Below are 20,052 nucleotides of genomic sequence, written 5' to 3'. Positions count from 1 at the left end.
GATAGCAAAGAGGGAGAAGCAACCCATGTGTCCATGGACAGATGAATGGATAAGCAAAATGTGGTCTGTACACATAAAGGAATATTATTCAGTCTTAAAAAGGAAGGAAATCTTGTCACATGCTACAACATGTATGAATCTTGAGAACAATATAATAAGTAAAATAAGCCAGTCAAAAAAAGCAAATACTACATGAATCTACATATCTTTAGATACAGAGGTTTCCAAAGTAGTCAAATTCTTTGAAACAGAGAATGGTAGTTAGCGGAGGATAGGAGGAGGGGGAAATGGGAAGTTGTTGTTTAATGGGCATAAAGCTTCAGTTTTGTAAGATGAAGTTTTGGAATTCAGTTGCACAACAAGGGGAATATACTTAACACTACTGAACTGTACATTTTAAAATTGTTAAGATGGTAAGTTTTATGTGTGTTTTTATCGCAATTAAAAAAAAATCACAGGACAGCTGGGTGGCTCAGTTGGTTAAGCATCTGCCTTTGGCTCAGGTTGTGATCTCAGGGTCCTGGGACTGAGCCCCATGTCGGGCTCCCTGCTCAGCGGGGAGTCTGCTTCTCCTTCTGCCCCTCCCCCCTGCTCCTGCATGGGCTCGCTCTCTCTCTGTCTCACAAAAAAATAAATAAATAAAATCTTTAAAACTTAAAAATAAATAAAAATAAAAAATAAAATAAAATAAATTACATTAAACACTCTGACCACTGACCAAAATCAGTAAAGACAGAGAACAGACACACTGAAGTTAGAGATTTCCTAGGCCTGAACAAATCATAAAGGGTGTGTCATGTCGGATTGGTAGAACGCAGGGGAAAAAAGAAGTTCCAAACAAGAGTCCTGGAAGATGACAGAAGCTGGGATAAACATTGTATATATTCTGGAGAGTAAATTTTATATGTCCTTAACTGCAGGGGGGTGTGTGTGTGTGTGCGTGTACACGTGTATACAAGCCATGAGAAATCTGGCACAATTAGGAAGAGTTTACACTGAAGAGTAGTGAGAACGAAGTAGAGCTAGGAAGAATGAGGTCTGATTGTAAAAGGTCTTAAAAGCCGGGTGGAAGTCTGTACTTGATAGACTCCAGGAAGGCACTATCGGTTCTTTTCTTTTTTTCTTTTCTTTTCTTTTTTTTTTTCTTTGAGAGAGAGAGAGAGAGAAAGAGGAAGACAGAGAGAGTGAGAGGTGGGGAGGGCAGAGGGAGAGAATCCCAAGGAGACTCCATGCCAATCGGGGCTCTATCTCACGACCCTGCGGTCATGACCCTGAGGTCATGACCAGAGCAGAAACCAAAAGTTGGACGCTTAACCAACTGAGCCGCCAGGCACCCGAAGGCAGTATGGGTTCTTAAACAAGGATGTGTATAAGGTTTCCGGTTAAGGCTGAAAATTCCCGGGCGCCTGGGTAGCTCAGATGGTCAGGCATCTGCCTTCAGCTCAGGTCATGATCCCAGGGTCCTGGGATCGAGTCCTGAGTCCAGCTCCCTCCTCGGCGAGGAGCCTGATTCTCCCTCTCCCTCTGCTGTTCTCCCTGCTTGTGCTCTCTCACTCTCTCTGCCAAATAAATACATAAAATCTTAAAAAAAAAAATGCTGAATATTCCTACCAGTCTCAATTGAAATAAGAGAAGCAAAAGAGAGTGACTTGGATTTTGTCTGGGTTTGGGCTGGAGGGAATGGGGGAATGATAATCCCCCAGGGCTGGGTGCTGTAGCGGAAGGGAGAATTGAAATGAAATGACCGCAGAGGGGAAGTGAGAATGCAAGGAAAGAGAGGAGAGAGCTACAGCTCCCTCCTCATTCTTGGTCTTCTGGAGCTTTTGTTTTTCCAAACTTGCAAGGTCATGTGTTTTGCTTTAGAAAGAGCCTTAGAAAGTTCCGTTCAAGGGCTGTACCATGAAATCCATATTTGAAGGTCAATACAATAGTCTTATGGGTTAGAGTGGGAAGAATGAGGGTAGAGAGCCCCACTGCCCAATCCCAGTGGCACCTGTCAAGTACAAAGGCCCTAACTTGCAGCATAAACTGAGAGCTTTATCTTGAGGAAGAGGGTAACTGCCAGTGGTGAGGGCTGTGGTTTCAGAGTCAGAGAATGGAGTCCCGTTCCCAGCTTGGTTGCTGACTCCATTTATGCACTGGGGTGAATCACTTCCCTCCATAGGTCTCTGTTTTTTCCACCTGCTTTCACAGAAGACAGAAAAGACCAGAAGAAAAAGAAATGTACCTCGGGCACCTAATTTGGGCAGAGGTAAGGCCTGGGCTTTAGCAAAGCTCGGGACGTACGGCCACATGGGGGCCAGGTTTGACGTGCTCTGCTCTTGACATCAGAAGTCCACGAGAGGACGTAAGTATTAAACAATACAAACAAATGTTGCCCCAGAGAGTCTGGGTTCTGGGAATCTGCACTGGGAATCCCAACCAAAATTCCAGGTCTCCAAGTTCCCCTCAAGGAGTCATGAGGCTTATGCAGGAGGTGAATCACCACACCCAGGATCTGTCTTGGAGACCTAAACCACCGAATATGAGCCCCAGCGAAGTAAAGGGCTCGATTCAAATAGCTTGGGGGTTGTAACTAGAATATAAGCCGTTCCCTTGGGTCCCAATGAGACCAAGAAACAATTTTGCCCAAGGATCTGTATGCTGTTCTAGTTCTGAGGTCAGTGCCAGGTCAAAGCCATCAAGTCGGTCCCCATGGAGTCCTATGGTCTCTGGCCTGGAAGACTACATGAATAAAAGAGCTCAGAACACTGTGGGCCTAAAGTTATTGAATTTGTATTCCTCCCAAAGCCTGTATTATTTCTCAGTCCGACTCTCCATAAGCAAAAGGCAGAGAAATGGGGGCAGCAGCTTGTCAGAGTTTAGAAGAAAGACCAAGGTGTATAGGGAGAAGAATGTGTTGGCTGCTCATTAGCAATGGTGGTTTCTCAGCTACAGGGAAATGTTAATCCTCACAGCCAGGGGAGGATGAGGGGGCCCAGGGGGAGGAGTGGAAACCTGGGAATCTGGCATACTTGAAACAATGTATCCAAAAGGGATTTCACATACCACTTTGTACCCATTAGGATGGCTGTTATCAAAAAAGCGGAGAATAACAAGCGTTGTCAAGGATGTAGAGAAATTAAAACCCTTGTGCACCACTGGTAGGAATGTAAAATGGTGCAGCCACTATGAAAAACAGTTTGGCAGGTCCTCAAAAAGTTAAACATAGAATTACCATATGATTGAGCAATTCCACTCCCAGGTATATACCCAAAAGCATTGAAAGCAGAGCCTCAAACAGATACTTGTACACCATGTTCACAGCAGCATTATTCACAGTAGGCCAAGCCAAAAGGTGAAGCAGCCCAACTGTCCACCAACAGATGAATGGGTAAACAAAATGCGGCCTATACATACAAGGGAATATTATTCAGACTTAAAAGGGAATGAAAGTCTGATATATGCTACAACATGAATGAACCTGGAAAACGTTGTATTTAGTGAAATAAGCCAGACACAGAGGTCACATATCATATTATTCCACTTCAGGGAGGTACTTAAAATAGGAAAATTCATGCAGACAGAAAGTAGAATAGAGGTAACCAGGGTTGAGGGGAGAGGGGATGGAGAGTTATTGTTTAACAGGTACCGAGTTTCTATTTGGAAGGTGGAAAAATTTCTGAAAATGAGTAATGATGATGGTTGTACAACAAAGTGAACGTACTTGATGCCACCGAATTGAACACTTAAAAATGGTTAAATAGGTCGCTATTATGTATATGTCACTATAATAAAAATTAAGTCATTAATATTTTTAAATGGCTAAAATGGTCAATTTTATGTTACGTATATTTTACTAAAAAACAATTGCCAAAAAAGAGGGGGACACGGGGATCTACCAGGCACTGAGAATAAGAATCAGAGAAACAGGACATGGGAAGGTGGCAGGAGCTGAGCTGGGGATGGGGACTGGGGTGGAAACAAAGAGGCTGACCATGAAGGAGAAGGATAAAGTGTGAGAGTCAGAGATGAGAGACAGAAGTTGACCAAAATGGAGTCCTGTGAGGGAATAGAGCCGATTATGGAGAAAGAAATGGTGAGGTGATTGGCAGGTCTAATTTTTTAAATGAGTCTGAAGTCTGGTTCTTTTCTTTGGCAAGCATGCAGATTTCCATGTTTAACCACTGCAGGGCTTGTGGCGGATGCTTCCGGAACCTTCATCCACTCTACAGTGGTCATCTGGCTGTTACCCTCTGAGGCTTCCTGTCTCCTTTTAGAGCTGACAGACACCACAGTGAGTCAGTTCTACCAAGACTTGACTCATTTTTGACCCAGTTTTGGTGATCAAACACAAAACCCTGGAATTTGGCATTACGGCTCAAAAGGTATGGTGGGTATGCTGTTGCAAGACCCAGGTTCCTAGCTGCTTCCTGTTGCCATCCCATTTCTTTGTAAAGGTTGAAGTGAACTACGTTTAAAGATTTTATTATATTTAAGTCATTTCTACTCCCAACGTGGGGCTTGAACTTACAACCCTGAGATCAAGAGTCGCGTGCTCCATGGATTGAGCCAGCCAGGCACCCCGGAAGTGAAGTACATTTAAAATCAGAGAGACTTGAGTCCAAATTCTGGGTTGCCTCTAACTAGCTATGCGACCTTGGGCAAACTCCTTAACCTCCGAAAGCCATGGTTTTGTCGCTTGTAAGATGGAGCTCCAGAGCTCTGCAGCCTTGTGGGGATTAGATGACATACTGTATGAAGAGCTGCTCAGGACTTTGCACGTCAGAAAGAAATCGCCCAGTAAGTTAGGGTTATTATTATTATGACTACTATTAGTACCCCGAGGTCTTTGATTATCTAGGATTGCTTTGCCACAAAGGCAATGAAGATTTATATCTGGAGAGTCAATAATCCAGACTCCTGTAGCCCTGGATTTAGAGCAGGAAGACCTGAATCTGATCTGGGATCCCCAATTTACTGTGTGACATTGGGCATTTTCCATCCTCTTGGTTTCCTTGTTTGTAAAATGGGGATGCTTACACAGAGTTGTTAATTTCAAATTAAATACTATGTGTAAAGGCTTTATAAATAACAACAACCACCAAAAAAGCATGGATGTATACTGTACTCAGGATCAGAAGCAAGCTATGTCTGGGCCAAGGTTAAGGTCAAGGTGGGAATCAAGGTTGGGATCAGCACAAGAACTATAAAAACAACTGTGATAGAGATCAGTGCTGGCATTGGGGTCAAAGCAAACTTCTGGGCTAAAATAGGGAGAGAGTCATGAACAGGATCACAGTAGGGGGTTGGGTGGAGTTTTTAGTTTGGGCTAGGAATCCACCGGGGATGGTGCACACTGTCTGAGCCCTGAGGGATACAGCAGTTCTGTGCAGTGACTCAGAGGCGGCTGCACTCCCTGGGATAAGGCTCTAATCCAGAGAATTTGGTTTGGGGGAAAGTAGGGTACAGAACTTAACAAATCCTGAAAGACTTATAGAAGAGTAGGCCTTTAGGCAGATAGTCCAATTATAGTAGTTCGACGACCTCATCTCACCCATCCTTCTCCCTGCAACCTGGTAAGTAGCTAAGTCATATTAAGTATCATCCCATCTCCAGCTGTGTCCTGCACAGTGCTGGTCCTCACAGCTCTGATCATCCCTCCTCCATTACCCATCTTTCATCATCCACCACCTACCCGTCATCATCCATTCAATAAGGATTTATTGAATACTTACTATGTGGCCAGTACTTTGCCAGACCCTGGGGATCTAGTAATGAATGGAGGCAAGCATGTTGTCTGTCCTCATGGAGCTTCAGCCTAGAGGGAGAGACAGATAATGCAGTTGATTCCCACCTTCGACATTTGTGTGCATTAGTGGGTGGTAGCAGATTCTAAAATCAGTGCATGAGGCAAAGATTGCAAAATTATTCTTGAAAATACCTTACGTTGCCCGGACCTTGGCATTTAGAAGCACAAAAGCCAAGAAATAACATCTATTTCTCTTTGCACCTTGGGTGTCACCCTGAGATAGTAAATGTCAAGATCTGGCTTTAATGGTGAAGTGTGATTTTTAAATGAAGGAATTTCTTTGTTTCTTGCCCTTTCAGCTGAGTGTGGATAGTTGGGTTTGCATAAGTTAACTTCGTTAATGATGGGACTCCAGTGTAAATACAAATTATACCAATATGTATGTAACTATTATAAATATGTAGAGGAGGAATACAGCGCACTGTGAATATGTACAGTGGAGGGACATTACCTAGTAAGGGGTAGATAAGTGAGTGATATGGAAGGCTTCACTGAGGAGGTGACATTTAAGCTGAGTTCTAAAGGGTGGACGTGAATTAGCATGTTATAAAGGGAAAGAAAGAACTTTCCAGGCAGGGGTATTGACCTGAGGCAGAAAGTTGCTTAATGCATCTTAGGAACTGAAAGCCAGTTAGTTTGATGTTGAAGAGATAACAAAGGGCCTCCCCAAGTCAGCCCCCAAAGTGAGGACCTATTCTACATGCTCTGATGCAGTGTGTATAATAGCATGGAGGTAAGGTGGTCTAAGACTCAGAAAATAAAATAATTCAGAGTACAGGGCTAGAGAAACAGAATTAATCAGTCAACATCTTTTGGAATCACTGGGCGAGCTGCCCTGTGAGATGCAAAGAAAAATAAGAAACAAGTTATTGGAAACAGGGACAGTAGGATTCACAGCTATAGCTCTGAAGAGCCTATACATTGACATAAACCAGGGGACACAAATGGTAACACTCCAGAGGCTAACTAAAGAGTAAAGCAGGTGGAGTTCGGACAATGTGGGGAAGGGAGTGTAAGGACTGTGGCAGACAAAGAGCTCTTGTATTGTTTAAAGGGGTACCTGCCATTCAGCTCCTGCTAATTGTTGCCGAGTGAGAACTGAGGACCAGTTTTGCTAGGTCTTCCATATAGTAGCAGATGCTATCAGTTCCAGCTTCTTCTAGCCTTTGGAGCCCACTCATCTCTACTGTACCACAGGCTGGATACTCCTTATGAGTTAACACCACCATTGCCCCTTCCCCATCACACTGTAGCAGCTCCCAGCCAGTGACCACTGGGTTTGGTGGATAAATATGCCTTTGCCTCTCGGGTGACATAACTTTGCGACATGTATCCTACACAGTTTCTCTGAGTTCCCCAGGAGAATTAAGCTCCAGACGTCCAGATGGTAATTTCCTTGGTAACCTCACCCTTATCCCTTACCTCCTCTGTCCCACTTCCCCACTCCTTGACTGGAGTTTCCTAGGATCACCTTCCAAATAAACTACTTGCAACGGAAGACTTATTCTAGGAGAAACCAACCTGGACCCAAAATGTTAAGAAATATTTGAAATCTGGATTTTTTAAAAAAGATTGATTGATTGATTGATTGATTTTAGAGAGAGAGCATGAGTGGGAGGGGCAGAGGGAGAGGGAGAAAGAAAATCAAGCAGCCTCTGTGCTGAGCACAGAGCCCCATGTGGGGCTCGATTTCATGACCCTGAGATCACAACCTAAGCCAAAACCAAGAGTCGGATGCTTAACTGGCTGAGCTACCCAGGTGCCCTGATATCTGGATTGTTTTATGTTAAAACGTCCCAATTGAAATTGTGCAAGTCAGCAAAAATAGGTTGAAGGGCTGGATTTAGCCAACAAACCATCAGTTTGGGATTCCTGACATAAACTAAGACTTCATCTTTCTTACAGCAATCACCCAGGAAAAGAACACACTGGCTAGAGAAAAGTGCTTCAGACAGAGTTGGATGAGAGAGTTCTAAGGGTGAGACTCGTGCTGCATGAAAATGACTGCTTAAAATATGGGGAATGAGGGAGGTCTCTGCGATGAGGACCTCTGCTGTGCGGTTGGCAGCCCCTGCCCAGGCCTCCCTGCATGCCTCCTTGTTTGAATACGCCAAGGCCCTATGCAAAGTCTCAGAGCAGAGGCAGGCCCAGCAGCCGCCTCTACCAAACTGGTTCTGCCGCAAGAGTGACAAGCCAGGGCCTGCTGGCTGCAGGGTCCTCAGAATCAGACTCTCCCGGTTCCCAGTCAACAAGCCTTCCCGGGGCTACAAGACAGCCACTGTTCTGCATGATCTTAGCCCAGCTCGCCTCTTGGTGCAGGGAGAGGCCGAGAGAGAGAGAGAGAGAGAGAGAGAGAGAGAGAGAGAGAGTGTGTGTGTGTGTGTGTGTGTGTGTGTGTGTGTAGCCAGCTAGGGGGAGCCGTGAGCCCCCACCCCTGGCACCTCCAAGCCAACTTTCTAGGTAGTCATCCAAGTCAGCCACCTAAAGTGCTGACAGGAGGCACTGTCATCCTCTGCTGCGTAGAGGAAGACACACCAGGCCCTGGAGGGTTGAGTGCTGCACCTGGCTGGGATGCCCAGACAGGCCCATGGGTGACAGGCAACACCTTATGCCCCAAGCTGTCTCCAGCGGTGTTTGCAGAGCCTGTGCTATTTTAGGTTCCTTTGTCATCACTGCAGGCAAACTGGACTGAAGGAGTCTGATTAGAAGGGAAAGAACCGGTTTAACAGAGCGGGACTGGTGGAGGCTGCTTCCCTAAACTGGCACCGTAGCACCAGGCAGAAAAGCCTGTGTTGCTGCTTCTGAGGCTCAGGACTGGGTTAGGATTCCAGCACTGGCTTTAGAGCAACTTGTCAGACAAAAGAGGCAAAGAGGAGGACTTTGAGGTTCAAGGGCCAGCAGCTGTAATTCCCATCTTAGGAATAACAGTGACAAAAATAATACCTTATTATAAACGTGCTGTATTTAAGTTCCCTTCATAGAGGTGATCTTATTTGATCCTTACTGCAGTCCTATGGGGCAAGCAGGTATTACTCATCCCACCTTAAATATAAGGAATCTAACTCACCAAAGTCAAAGTGGCTTGCTCAAGGTCACAGTCTCAAGAAAGTGACAATGGCAGGGCCTGAATCAGTTGCAGCAGGGGGGGTTGGGAACCTAGATTTGCACATCTAGAAGTCTTTGTAGGAAAAGGGGGACTCAGGGAGAGAGGGGGAGCCCTGGCCTTCTGCTGGTGGCCCCGGGAAATGTGGTGCTTCGTGGATCAGTGGCCGAGGAGTGGACCCACCCACAGAGCCTGTTGGTGGTCTGCACTACAGGGCGATCACAGCAGGCCTTGGGGCAGCTGCATCTCCTCTCCTAGCTAGTGGGTGAGAAGGGTTTTTCTGTTCCCCTCATGCCGCCCCCTGAGTCAGCTCTCTGGCATTGCCCTGGCATGTCCTGGGCCCCACGCCCAGGCAGTGAGGAGGTGCTGGCAGATTGCCTGGGGAATGCTGCTGTCTTAACTCCAGCCAAGTCCTAGTTAAGACCCCTTCCCGGAGGCAGCTCAACAATGGCTGCATTGGGAGCTTTGACTTTTAGGCACGGGGCAAGTCTTCCTCACCCCTTGGACTTCCTGGCATAGGTGGCATCGGGCACACGCCTTCACCTAAGGGCTGCAGCCTACGAGGGGATGCAGGGACCAAATACATTTTATAGACTGGCTGAGCCAGGCTGCTACCCCAGAGCCCTGCTTGGGTTTCTGGTCACATCCAAATAGCTAGGGAGGGAGTTGCTTTTGGACAGAAAAGGGGAAAAGAGAGCCAAGACTCCAGCCTGAAGCTGCCTCAGCTGTTTCTGGGGCTCTGACTCAGAAGCTGCTTCTCAGGAATGTTGAGCACATGGGCCTCTGAGCCCCTTGTCCAGGCACAGTGGAATGAACAGCTGGGGCGTGGGGGATGTTTTATCCTCCCCTCTGTTCTCTGAGGATATCTCTCCCAGAGAAACCCTACCAGGATAGATTGAGGGCTCATCCTGGAAGGCCCTGGTCACCTTGTCCAGGAAGGAAGCCTACCCAGACCACATCAGCCCCAGGGATCGACCCCAGGAATGAGTGTCTGCAGCTACCAATTTGTACGTGTCAAAATGCTGCACTGCGTGAGTGTCTGTCTTTACCCCTCTCTCTAATTATCTTATCTCCCTAACTGTTGCAAATTCTTTGACCTCATGCTTCTGGGTAAAAAGGAATAACCTAAACATAATCCTCATTTGATAAGTACATTGATTGACAGATAATCTGAGAAAAGGAAGCGAAGAAAAGAAAGAGGCAACAAAAAGTTGGTGAGAAAACCAGCAGTCTGCGTCACACCCCAAAATTGGGGGACTCTCCTTTCCTTCCCAAGCAAAGCTCCCAGGCCCTTGGAAAAAGGAGAGAAGAAAAGCTGTGGAGACGTGGCCTGGCACTTCCTTGCCCCCAGCACCCACCTCAACCCCAGACACCCTCAGATCTGCAGAGCCACTGGGATCCCTTCCACTTTGTGGGGGGGGGGGCGGCTTCGCAGTGATTCTCCAAATATGGACAAAGGTTCTTTTCTCTGCTTCTCACCTTTATTTATTTCATGTCTCTAAAGAGGTAGATATCCCATGGGATAATCCACACTGAAATGAGACCCAGGGAAAACTAACCCTGGAACAGAAATCATGTTAGCAGCTTATCACACAATACAGTATTTTTAGGCTTGTCTGCATACCTCCTTAGATCATGAGAGCTGGCAGGGCAGGAACAGTCTGTCTTGTTCACCAAGCTAGTCCCAGAGTCTAGCATGCTACGTGGTACACAGCAGGTGCTCAGTAAGGTGCTCCATGCATGATTGTTGATTTGGCTAATTGAGGGGCATCTAGAACCTGCCATCATACTCCTGCTATCTAGCTGCCATCAGCAGCTTTTATTCTGGAGCTAACTCATTCCAGGTCCAGGAATCTGATGATTTATTGGAAGAAACTGGAGCCAGGTACACTGATAGGCCGTCTCCGGGGCCGTGGGCTCCAGGACAGACTTGGTGTTGGAAATGACTCCTGGGGTGGGGTCCACTGAGTACTCCACAGCCCTGATGTCTCTCTAAACCCAGGCCTACTGCGGCCTCTAGTGGACAAGGAGAATCACTGCCCTTTTGGGGGTGGAGGTCCAGCTTCCTCATCTCTTTGCCCCCAGAATCTTCAGGTTCTCCACCTGTGGGCCCAGAGTCAAGAGCATACACGATGGCACCACCAGCAAGATAATGAACCATATCATAACAAGAGATCAGACATGGAACAGACCAATCCATTAAAAAGCACCCATTATGGCCAGTACATAGTTGTCTGATAAAAGCGTGAGGAGGGGAAAGAGGGAGATATGGGAATAAGCAAGGACTCTGCCCTTAAGAAACCTATGCTCTAACTGAGAAGGCAAAACAAAAACTTAAAATAAGCAAACAGCAAGCCTGTAATCAGGTGCTAAACATTTCAAGAGCTGAGTTCAGAGGATTAGCTTAACTTCTCTGTGCCTCAGTTTTCTCATCTGTAAAACGGGGATATAAATTTACCTTGCAGAGTTGTCTGAAAATTATAATAAGATGATGAGGAGGAAATATGACATTGTGTTTCTTGTTGTTATTCAAGTAATCTACGTTCATCATTAAAAAATTTAGAAAGCAGTCTTCAGGAGGAGGAAAAAGTTCACACTGATACCACAATCAGAGATAAGTACTATTCTAACTATGTACATTCTTCACGTGTTAAGCATGTCTGTAGAAGTAGGGGCATTCTGGGAGTGGTATGAAATCACAAAACCGACAAGAATTACAGAGGATCTAGAAAGTTATACGTGAGCATTCATACTTAATTCTGAAGGAAACAGCATTTCAGCAAAGATGTGACCTACTGAAAGCAACATTATTTCCTACTGATTTCTGCATATATGTTCATCTTAGCAGAGGGCCTTCCCTGATTATCCTACATTAAACAGCACCTCCATCCCTTTTCCCCACTTTGATTTCCTTCATAGCATTTATCACCACCTGATGTATTAAATATTTATTTGTCTATAGTTTGTCCCTCTCACCAAAATGTAGGCTTCCTGAGGGCAAGGGCAACATCTATTTTGTCCACTACTCTACCCCTAGTCCACTACTGAGATAGTGCCCTGAAAAAGTGGGTAATCAATGAATATTTCTAAAAAGAAAGCGAGAGAAGAAAAGTGAAGTATGAAATGGAATTGGCAAAGGTAGGAGAGTTACTGCAGTAACTCGGGAGGGTGTAGGCCAAGTCTAGGGTGGTGGGAGGAAAATGCAGAAGAAGGAATGAGTACAAAGACATTTAAAGGGGAAAATATGCTGGTGTTGGTTCCTGATGACACACAGGGTGAAGATAATAATAATAACTACCATTTATTTAACATCAGGAATTGAGCCATTCACCTACAAATATCATCAGTAAATTATGATAACAACCCTATAGTGAAAACTATGACATCTTTACTGAGGAACATGAAGCTCAGAGAGTTTAAGTAACTTGCCCAAGGTCACACAGCTAGTGAGTGGCAGAATTCAAACCCAGCTCTGCCCTCTAAGTGAGATAAGGGATGAGTCAAAGTTGACTTGGAGATTCTGAACTTAAGTCATTGGCAGGAGAGTCATGTCACTGTCAGAGCCAAAGGAACTGGAGAAAAAAACTGGGCAAGGCAAGAGAAGCAATTATAATAGTTAGTATTTATTGAGCCCTTGATATGCAAGGCACTGTTTTACTTTTCTCGTGTACTAATCATGTACTCCACATAAACCCCTATGAGGTAAATGCTATTATTATCCCTATTTTGCAAATGAGAAAACTGAGGCAAAGAGAAGTCATAAAATGTGTAGACTCCCATAGTTAGTAAGATGCCAGGATTTGGCTTCATTGTTCTTCACCACCATGTTACACTGCCTCTCAGTCTGATTAATTTGGATTTGGATCATGGTGAATTTGGGGGGGACAGCAGGACATTCAAGTGGGGATATCTGGTAAGTAATCATCTCTAGCCGAGGTCTGGGATCTAAGAGCCTCTGGAGCTGGTCTGGTCAGAAAGCTGGACATTGGACCTTCCCAAAGCCCATCCCTGCCTGGCCCAGAGCCAAATACTATTAACATCTGGCTGGTCCCCAGATTTATGTTCTTTTCCTTTCCTCCACTCTCCCCTCCAGCTCACCTGACCGCCCAGTTTCCCATACACCTGCCAAGCCCTCAGTATCTCAGGGCCTCACACTCTTCTCAACCAGCAATGACCCCTCACCTACAACTCCATCTGCCAGCATCCTTCCCCTCCTTTCATCTCTTCCAGTTTTTCCCATTGTTCCAGCATGATCTGCTTGCTCCCCCATTAAAAATCCCATAGTACTGTGCTTTTACTCTCTGTGCATTTACTAAGTACCTACTATACCCTGGACACTTGAGGGGATACCAGGATGAACATAAACAGACACAGACCCTACCCTTGTGAAGCCTGTAGTCACACAAACACATGTAAGATTACACTTGGGGTAAGTGCTTTGAAGAAGTGGCAGATGGAACTCTGGAGGGCTGTCATTCAGGGATCTGATCTGGTCAAGAGGACAGTAAAAGCTACTCTGAAAAAGTGACACCTGATCAGGGAACCGAGGTTAGGCAAGGGGAGGGAACTGTGATTCAGGCAGCCATTTGCACTCTGGTACTCACCTTTTGGTGTATCATTGTATTATTATGGTGCTTATCTTCTTGCCTCCAGTGACTAAAGCTCCCTTAAGGCAGGGCCTATTTCTGGCCCATGTTTATATCCCCAAGAGTTGGGCCAGAAGCTTACCCAGGGCAGTGACACTGTTGTGTAAATGGACTGAGGGGACATTGGCTCTCTTTGCAGAACCCTTGGGCACAACACCCCCAGAGCCCCAAAAGCTCCAAGGGGTCACCCTGAGCCCGCCTCCAGCACCCTCCTTTGTGGTAGACAAGGAACAGCGTCACCACCAGCTTCAGGCCCTTTTTCATGTCCACTCTTGATGAAGGTATCTTCTGGCATAAAGGGGGACTTCAGCTTTATGACCCACAGTTTGGAAGGAGCACCAGGGGGGTTATACCAGGACAGTGGGATTTATTGGGGCCTCCAGGTCCTGTTAGCCTACCCCTTCCCACTTATCCACTCTGTTCCTGCCACACAAGCCTTCTTTCCACCCCTCAAATATAGCGTGACCATTTTTATCTCAGGCCTTTGCTGCAGTTCCTTCCACCGGGAATGCTTTTGTCCCACACCTTCATGGACTACCTCCTTATCATCATTTAGCTCTCCCTTAAAAGTCCCTTTCCAAGGGCAGCCATGTCCAAGTACCTCAGTCAAAGGAATTCTCTCTTCCTCCCCACTCTATCCCATTGCTTTATTTGATGTTCTCTGTAGAACTTACTCCAGGCTGAGAGACCACTTTCTAGGTTCATTGGCTGCTGACAATACAGACCCTATCCCAATGTAAGTTCCATGAGGGCAAGAATTTTATCAAATTGTTCTCTTGGGTTCTAAGTGACTGGAACAGAGAGGTAATAAAAAAAAATTAAAGAAATGAATGACTGAGTATCCCCACTGAGTAAGTGTCTGGACTCAGGACTAGGATTCGATGGGGATAAATCCACCTGGGGTTTAAGATTCCAATCTAGATCCCACTGCTGGTATGAGCACATCTGAATTGAATCCCCCATGCCACTTACTACTACCCCACCCCAATATCCATTTTTATTCAATTTTCTTTAGTCACATCCTCCCTTACAACATTTTAGTTGTTTGCTCTTAGGCAAGCTACTTTCCCTTTCTTTCTTTCTCTCTCTTTCTTCCTCCCTCCCTCCCTCCTTCCTTCCTCCCTTCCTTTCTTTTTTTAAGTAATCTCTACACCCAACATGGGGCTCGAACTCAAGACCCCAAAATCAACAGTCACATGCTGTACTGACTGAGCCAGCCAGGTGCCCCTACTTTGCTTTTCTAAACTCCAGGTTCCTCTTCTGTAAAATGGGAATGAGGCCCTGCTCTCAGAGTGTGGTGGTGAGGGTTAAATGGAAAAGCATAAGCTGGCGTACTTAGCGCCTCTGCCTTTCCGGTAGCAAGCTCTCCCTCAAGGTTAGCTACAATTGAGGTTTTATTACCTTCACCACACCTCTCTTTCTCATTCACATTCCTCCGGCTCTCCAGCCCCTCCCTCTAGCACCCTGTGCGCCTCAGGTCTGCCCACCAGGGGGCCCCACATGCCACTCTTCCGGCCCTGACCGTCCCTGCCGGCGCAGGAAGCCAGCCCCTTACCCCAATCTCCCTTCTTTTTCTCAGGACAGTTTTTTCCCCTCTCCTCGGGTGCTGCTTCTGTCTTGTGCCCCCAGTACTCCATTCATTCTACAAATAATTACTGAGCACCTAATATATGCCAGGTTTTGTGCTTCGTGTTAAGGGTACAAGAAAAGATCAGGTACCCTCTGTCTTCAAGGAGTGCAGTCTTTAGAGGGGTGGTGGAGGGGTGGAGGGGCAGAGAGAGCTGACCTGGACTCGGGGGTGGGAAGGCGGAAATCAGACTGCCCTTTGGAACCACCCCTCTAGCTGGAAAGTGGAAGTTTCTCCCCGCCAGTCCCTCATCCCCTCCCTCCAAATACCACAGCTCCTCACACTTTATACTCCCACAACTCACCCAGAATTCTGAACTGAGCTCATCCCCAGCACCTCGGACCCTGTCCAGACACTTCAGCTCTTCACGCAAGTTTTCAGCCCTCGCTCTGAATGTCCTCAGCTTCTCACCCCAAAATCTCATCCCCTATGCCCAATCCTTCAGAGCTCAGCCCCTCACTTTTAATTCTTCAGCTCCTCTTTTAAGAAATACTGTAGTTAAAGGTTAAATCTGTGGTTCCTAATCCTTTTTTCAGCTCTTAGACACAGCAGGGATGGGAAAACGCTCCCGCTAAGGACAATGGCTGTTGGGAGTGGTTACTGAGGATGTGGCATATCAACTATTCCGTGTGTGTGGTTACGATTTGATGTGTTTTCCAGGGGAGAGAAGGGCATCCCTCATCAGGCCCCCTAGTTTAGGAATTGTGTATTTAAATGTTTTCATTTGCCAGGGTGTCTGCCTGGCTCAGTTGGAAGAGCATGAAACTCTTGATCTCAGGGTCATGAGCTGGAGCTTCACAACGGGTGTAGCGATTACTTAAATAAATAAAACTTCAAAAAGAAATTTAAGTGTTTTCATTTGTCGTTCTCGCTCTTTTTTTTTCCTAAGATTTTATTTATTTATTTGGCAGAGAGAGAGAGCGAGCACAGCAGGGGAGCAGGAGGCAGAGGGAGAGGGAGAAGCAGGCTCGCTGACACGAGGCTCAATCCCAGGACCCCTGGGACCATGACCTGAGCCGAAGGCAGCCACTTAACAACTGAGCCACCTAGGTACCCCTCTTTCTTTTTTTTTTTTTAAGACTTTATTTGTTTATTTGAGAGAGAGAAAGAGAGAGAGCGTGAGGAGGGGGAGGGGCAAAAGGAGAGGGAGAAGCAGACTCCCCGCTGATCAGGGAGCCAGACAAGGGGCTCAATCCCAGAACCTGATATCATGACCTGAGCAGAAGGCAGATGCTTAACCGACTGAGCCACCTGTGCGCCCCTTTCTCACTCTTTCTTTTTTTTTTTTTAAGATTTTATTTATTTATTTATTTATTTATTTGACAGAGAGAGAGAGACAGCCAGCGAGAGAGGGAACACAAGCAGANTAAGATTTTATTTATTTATTTATTTATTTATTTATTTATTTGACAGAGAGAGAGAGACAGCCAGCGAGAGAGGGAACACAAGCAGAGGGAGTGGGAGAGGAAGAAGCAGGCTCATAGCAGAGGAGCCTGATATGGGGCTTGATCCCATAACGCCAGGATCATGCCCTGAGCCGAAGGCAGATGCTTAATGACTGCGCCACCCAGGTGCCCCTCACTCTTTCTTATCCCCATTATCATATCTTGTCACTAGTTTCAAATACCTCACCGCTAATAATTTTCTCAGAGTCCTTGGAGAGAGCCATGACCTCATTACCCCTAATTCTCCAAAACCAACCAAAGAATCTTAGAGTTGGAGGGAACTTCAGAAGCCACTGGTCCAGTGAGTTTCAAACTTCTTTCAGTAACGTTTTTTAGCCAAGGATTCTTCTTCAACAAAATCTCATGCAGAACTCCAACATGTATGTTGAGCAGCTGCAGAGGCATGACCGTGTAACCTGTAGGTTTCTGTGGAATATGGATTGAAAACGCCTCATGGGCACAAGACTAAATTGTCTCCAAATTTATTTTACAACGTCCCCCAACGAGCAAGTTAACTATTCTTTGTTTCCAAGAGTGTCATCCCCCTTGCATTTAAACACCTCACTTTCAATTGCCCCATTTTCCTCAAGTCTGAAGAATAAGTACCTTTACATTCTAAAGTTGCATTCCAAAATTAGGGAGGGAAGGTTCTCGAATTCAGGGGGCAAGTCCCATGGTGTAATTTTTGGAGACTTTGAAGAGAAAGATCGGAAGAATGACAGAGGATCCCACCCAGTGGAGCACCTCTGGTGATTATCGGGGCATGGATTTCCTGTGTAATTCCCTGTTCCCCGCGCTGTGGGCTCGGCTTGAGTGCTGGTGCTGCCCAGGGGACTGGCTGCAACCGGAACAGTGCAGCTCGAGGACCCCATGAAGTTGCCATAGATACTGATGCACAGGGAGCTGGTGAACTCGTTATTATTTATATGTGTCTTCCCTGCAATTGCTGAGGGGTAGCTGGAGGTTGTGTGGGTGCTACAGCAATGGGGATCAGGAGGTTGTGTACGAGGGTGTGAATTCGGGTGTGCACACAAAGGTGTCTATAGGTTCCAAATTGCCACTCTGGCTACGTCAGAGTCTGACCAGTTGACAAAAGTAGTGAGAGGGAGAAGTGAGGTAGACATAGAAAGGAAAAAGGAGAGATTGATTTGAGTTGTTTTAATTGTGAAGTCTAATTTTCCACTTTATTTGGACGTTTCTCAAAATGAGAGGTAGTGCCCAGCACATAGTAGGCAGTCAATAAACCTTGTTGAAAGGCAGCTAGTTCCACTTACAAGGCAGTGTGAGTCATCCCCAAGGCTTCCCCCCACTCTTCTTCTCAACACTCTTCCTTATACCCAGAGACTCTGTGCAAAGTGCTTTATATGGTTACCCTCAAAAACCCAGCATAGAAGGCTCACTCTCAGTGGGTAAGATAGCCCCTCTCACGGTGGGTACCTGGGAGTCGTAGTCCTGATTTTACGTTTTTTCCTGGGATACCCTAGGAGGGCTTCACAGCACCCTAGCTTGTTCTGATCTCCCTCCATCTTCTCATTCCACCTTACATTGATGAATATAAAGTTTCAGCATGAGAAGGTCAGGAACTACGTTGTCCTGAGGGCTCAGGAAGGGCCCGTTGATGATTAATACGCAGCCCCTACTTTTGGAGTGCCGACTAGCTAGCTAGCCATCACTTCTGCCTTTAAGGTGGATGACAGAAAGTCAGGACTCACTGCCATCCCCAAGTATAATCTCACTGCCTTTGGCCCACGCTGGGACTTGGAACTCTGCTCTCACCCCAGTGCTTTGAGATAGGAAGTGGCCTTACTCCCCAGTGCCTCACTTCCTGTTGCCCTGGGGAGGGGTGGGGCATGGTGTTCTGTCGCCTCAGCCCTTTCCTCTGGCCCTCTCTGCTCTCCTCCCAGGCAATCTGTTAAAGCTTTTCCTCTCCTATTCCTTTAATTGCCCCCTTTGGGCAGTCTGGTTTTCCCCAGCTCCCAGGGCTGTTGGGTGAGGAAAGGAGGGAGCCTTCCTTGGGAGCTTTGCTCCACCCACCCCCTCAGGGAGGCAGCCTGGGAGGCTGGGATGCCTCTCAGCTGCCTTCCCGGTGAGCCAGCCTGCTGACAATGGAGGCCTGACTCCCAGTGGGCGTCCTGCTGTAATCAAGACTGAGTGGCAGCAGTTGGCCCAACTCCATCCTGCCCAGTTGGGGCTGGCCCCCGACTTGGGGTACAGCTGCCTGGGCAGGGCAGGCTGGGAACCTACCCAGCTTGTTTCTCTTCCATGGAGATAGTTATGTGCCTCAGTCCTACTGTCCTCTGACAGTAGGGACAGAGGAAGGGATGGTAACTCCCCCTGCCAGGGCCCCAAGTAGTCCCTTCATTCCACAAATGTTTACTGAGGGACTGGGGCTAAGTATACAATGAACAGAGGAGGCAGAGGCCCTGCCCTATTGGAGCCTACAATTTAGTGGGAAGGCAAATATTAAACAAAGAAGAATAGCTACCTCTGTTCTAATTAGATGCCAGGAGCTACTCAAAGTGCTTTATGCGATTTAGCCCGTTTAATACTCACAACCCTGTGAGGTAGATACTATTATTCTTCTCAGTTTTCAGATAAAGTACTGAGGCACAGAAAGATTAAGTGACTTGCCCAACATCACACAGCTTGTCAATGAATTGCCCAGAAATCCAAGCAGGCAGTCTGACGTCAGAACTCTTTAGACAACCACATTCTAGCTCTACTGCCTCTCATAGCAGTGAATTAAATATATCATTACAAAATGTGATGAGTGCTATAAAATAAAATACAGGGTGCCCGGCAAGAAAATGGGGATATTTTTTCTCCTTCCTTCCACTTGCTCGTCTAGCCCACAAATGCACAAAACCTTTCTAATCGTTCCCACCTCATCCCTTTCGTTACTGGCCTGAGAGAGAACACTCTCTTATCGCCAAGGTTGGAGGGTAGGAAGGCAAAGTTCCACCTGCATCCTCGGCCCTGGCCTGGTCTCCCTGAACAAACCGTGCCTGAAGGGTTTTATCTACTAATGGCCCTGATGCTTACACAAGTCTAGACTGTCCGCTTCCAGAGGGAAGGCTGTTGAGAGAGCTGGCTCTGCACAGGCTGGGGGCGCCTCCCGCGTGTGCAGTCTGACCGCGGACTTTTTGACCTTGGCCCTCTCTCCACATCCTGTGAGCCGGGCTGGGGGCTAAGGACGGCTAGAAAACTCGGTGGTCCAGACCCCTACACACTCCCAACACAACACACATAGCGCGCACATTCCGAGCACTTGCAGGGTCCGCCCTGGGACAAACCCACAGGTCGTGGGGCTTTCAGCTCCCTTCGGGTGGCCCGGGGCTGGGACCACCTCCCCTCCCCTCTGCTCCCCTGCGTGCGCGGCCCAGCCCGGGCGGCTCCCGGGGCGGGGCGGAGCCGGCGGCAGGAGGCCCCTCCCCGGGGGC

The 20,052-nt window shown here is 46.9% G+C and overlaps 1 long non-coding RNA gene across 1 annotated transcript in view; it reads right to left on the bottom strand.

The window, feature by feature from the left end:
- Nucleotides 1–5,766, bottom strand: part of LOC117802701 — an 11,589-nt gene extending 5,823 nt beyond the window's left edge. Inside the window, exon 1 of the long non-coding RNA XR_004626173.1 lies at nt 5,718–5,766. This is a non-coding gene — a long non-coding RNA (uncharacterized LOC117802701). The remainder of the gene's footprint in view (nt 1–5,717) is intronic.
- Nucleotides 5,767–20,052: the final 14,286 nt, after the last annotated feature.

The sequence above is a fragment of the Ailuropoda melanoleuca genome, chromosome 6 (assembly GCF_002007445.2).
Source record: "Ailuropoda melanoleuca isolate Jingjing chromosome 6, ASM200744v2, whole genome shotgun sequence".
Taxonomy (NCBI): domain Eukaryota; kingdom Metazoa; phylum Chordata; class Mammalia; order Carnivora; family Ursidae; genus Ailuropoda; species Ailuropoda melanoleuca.
This window is presented reverse-complemented; position numbering and strand designations above follow the sequence as displayed.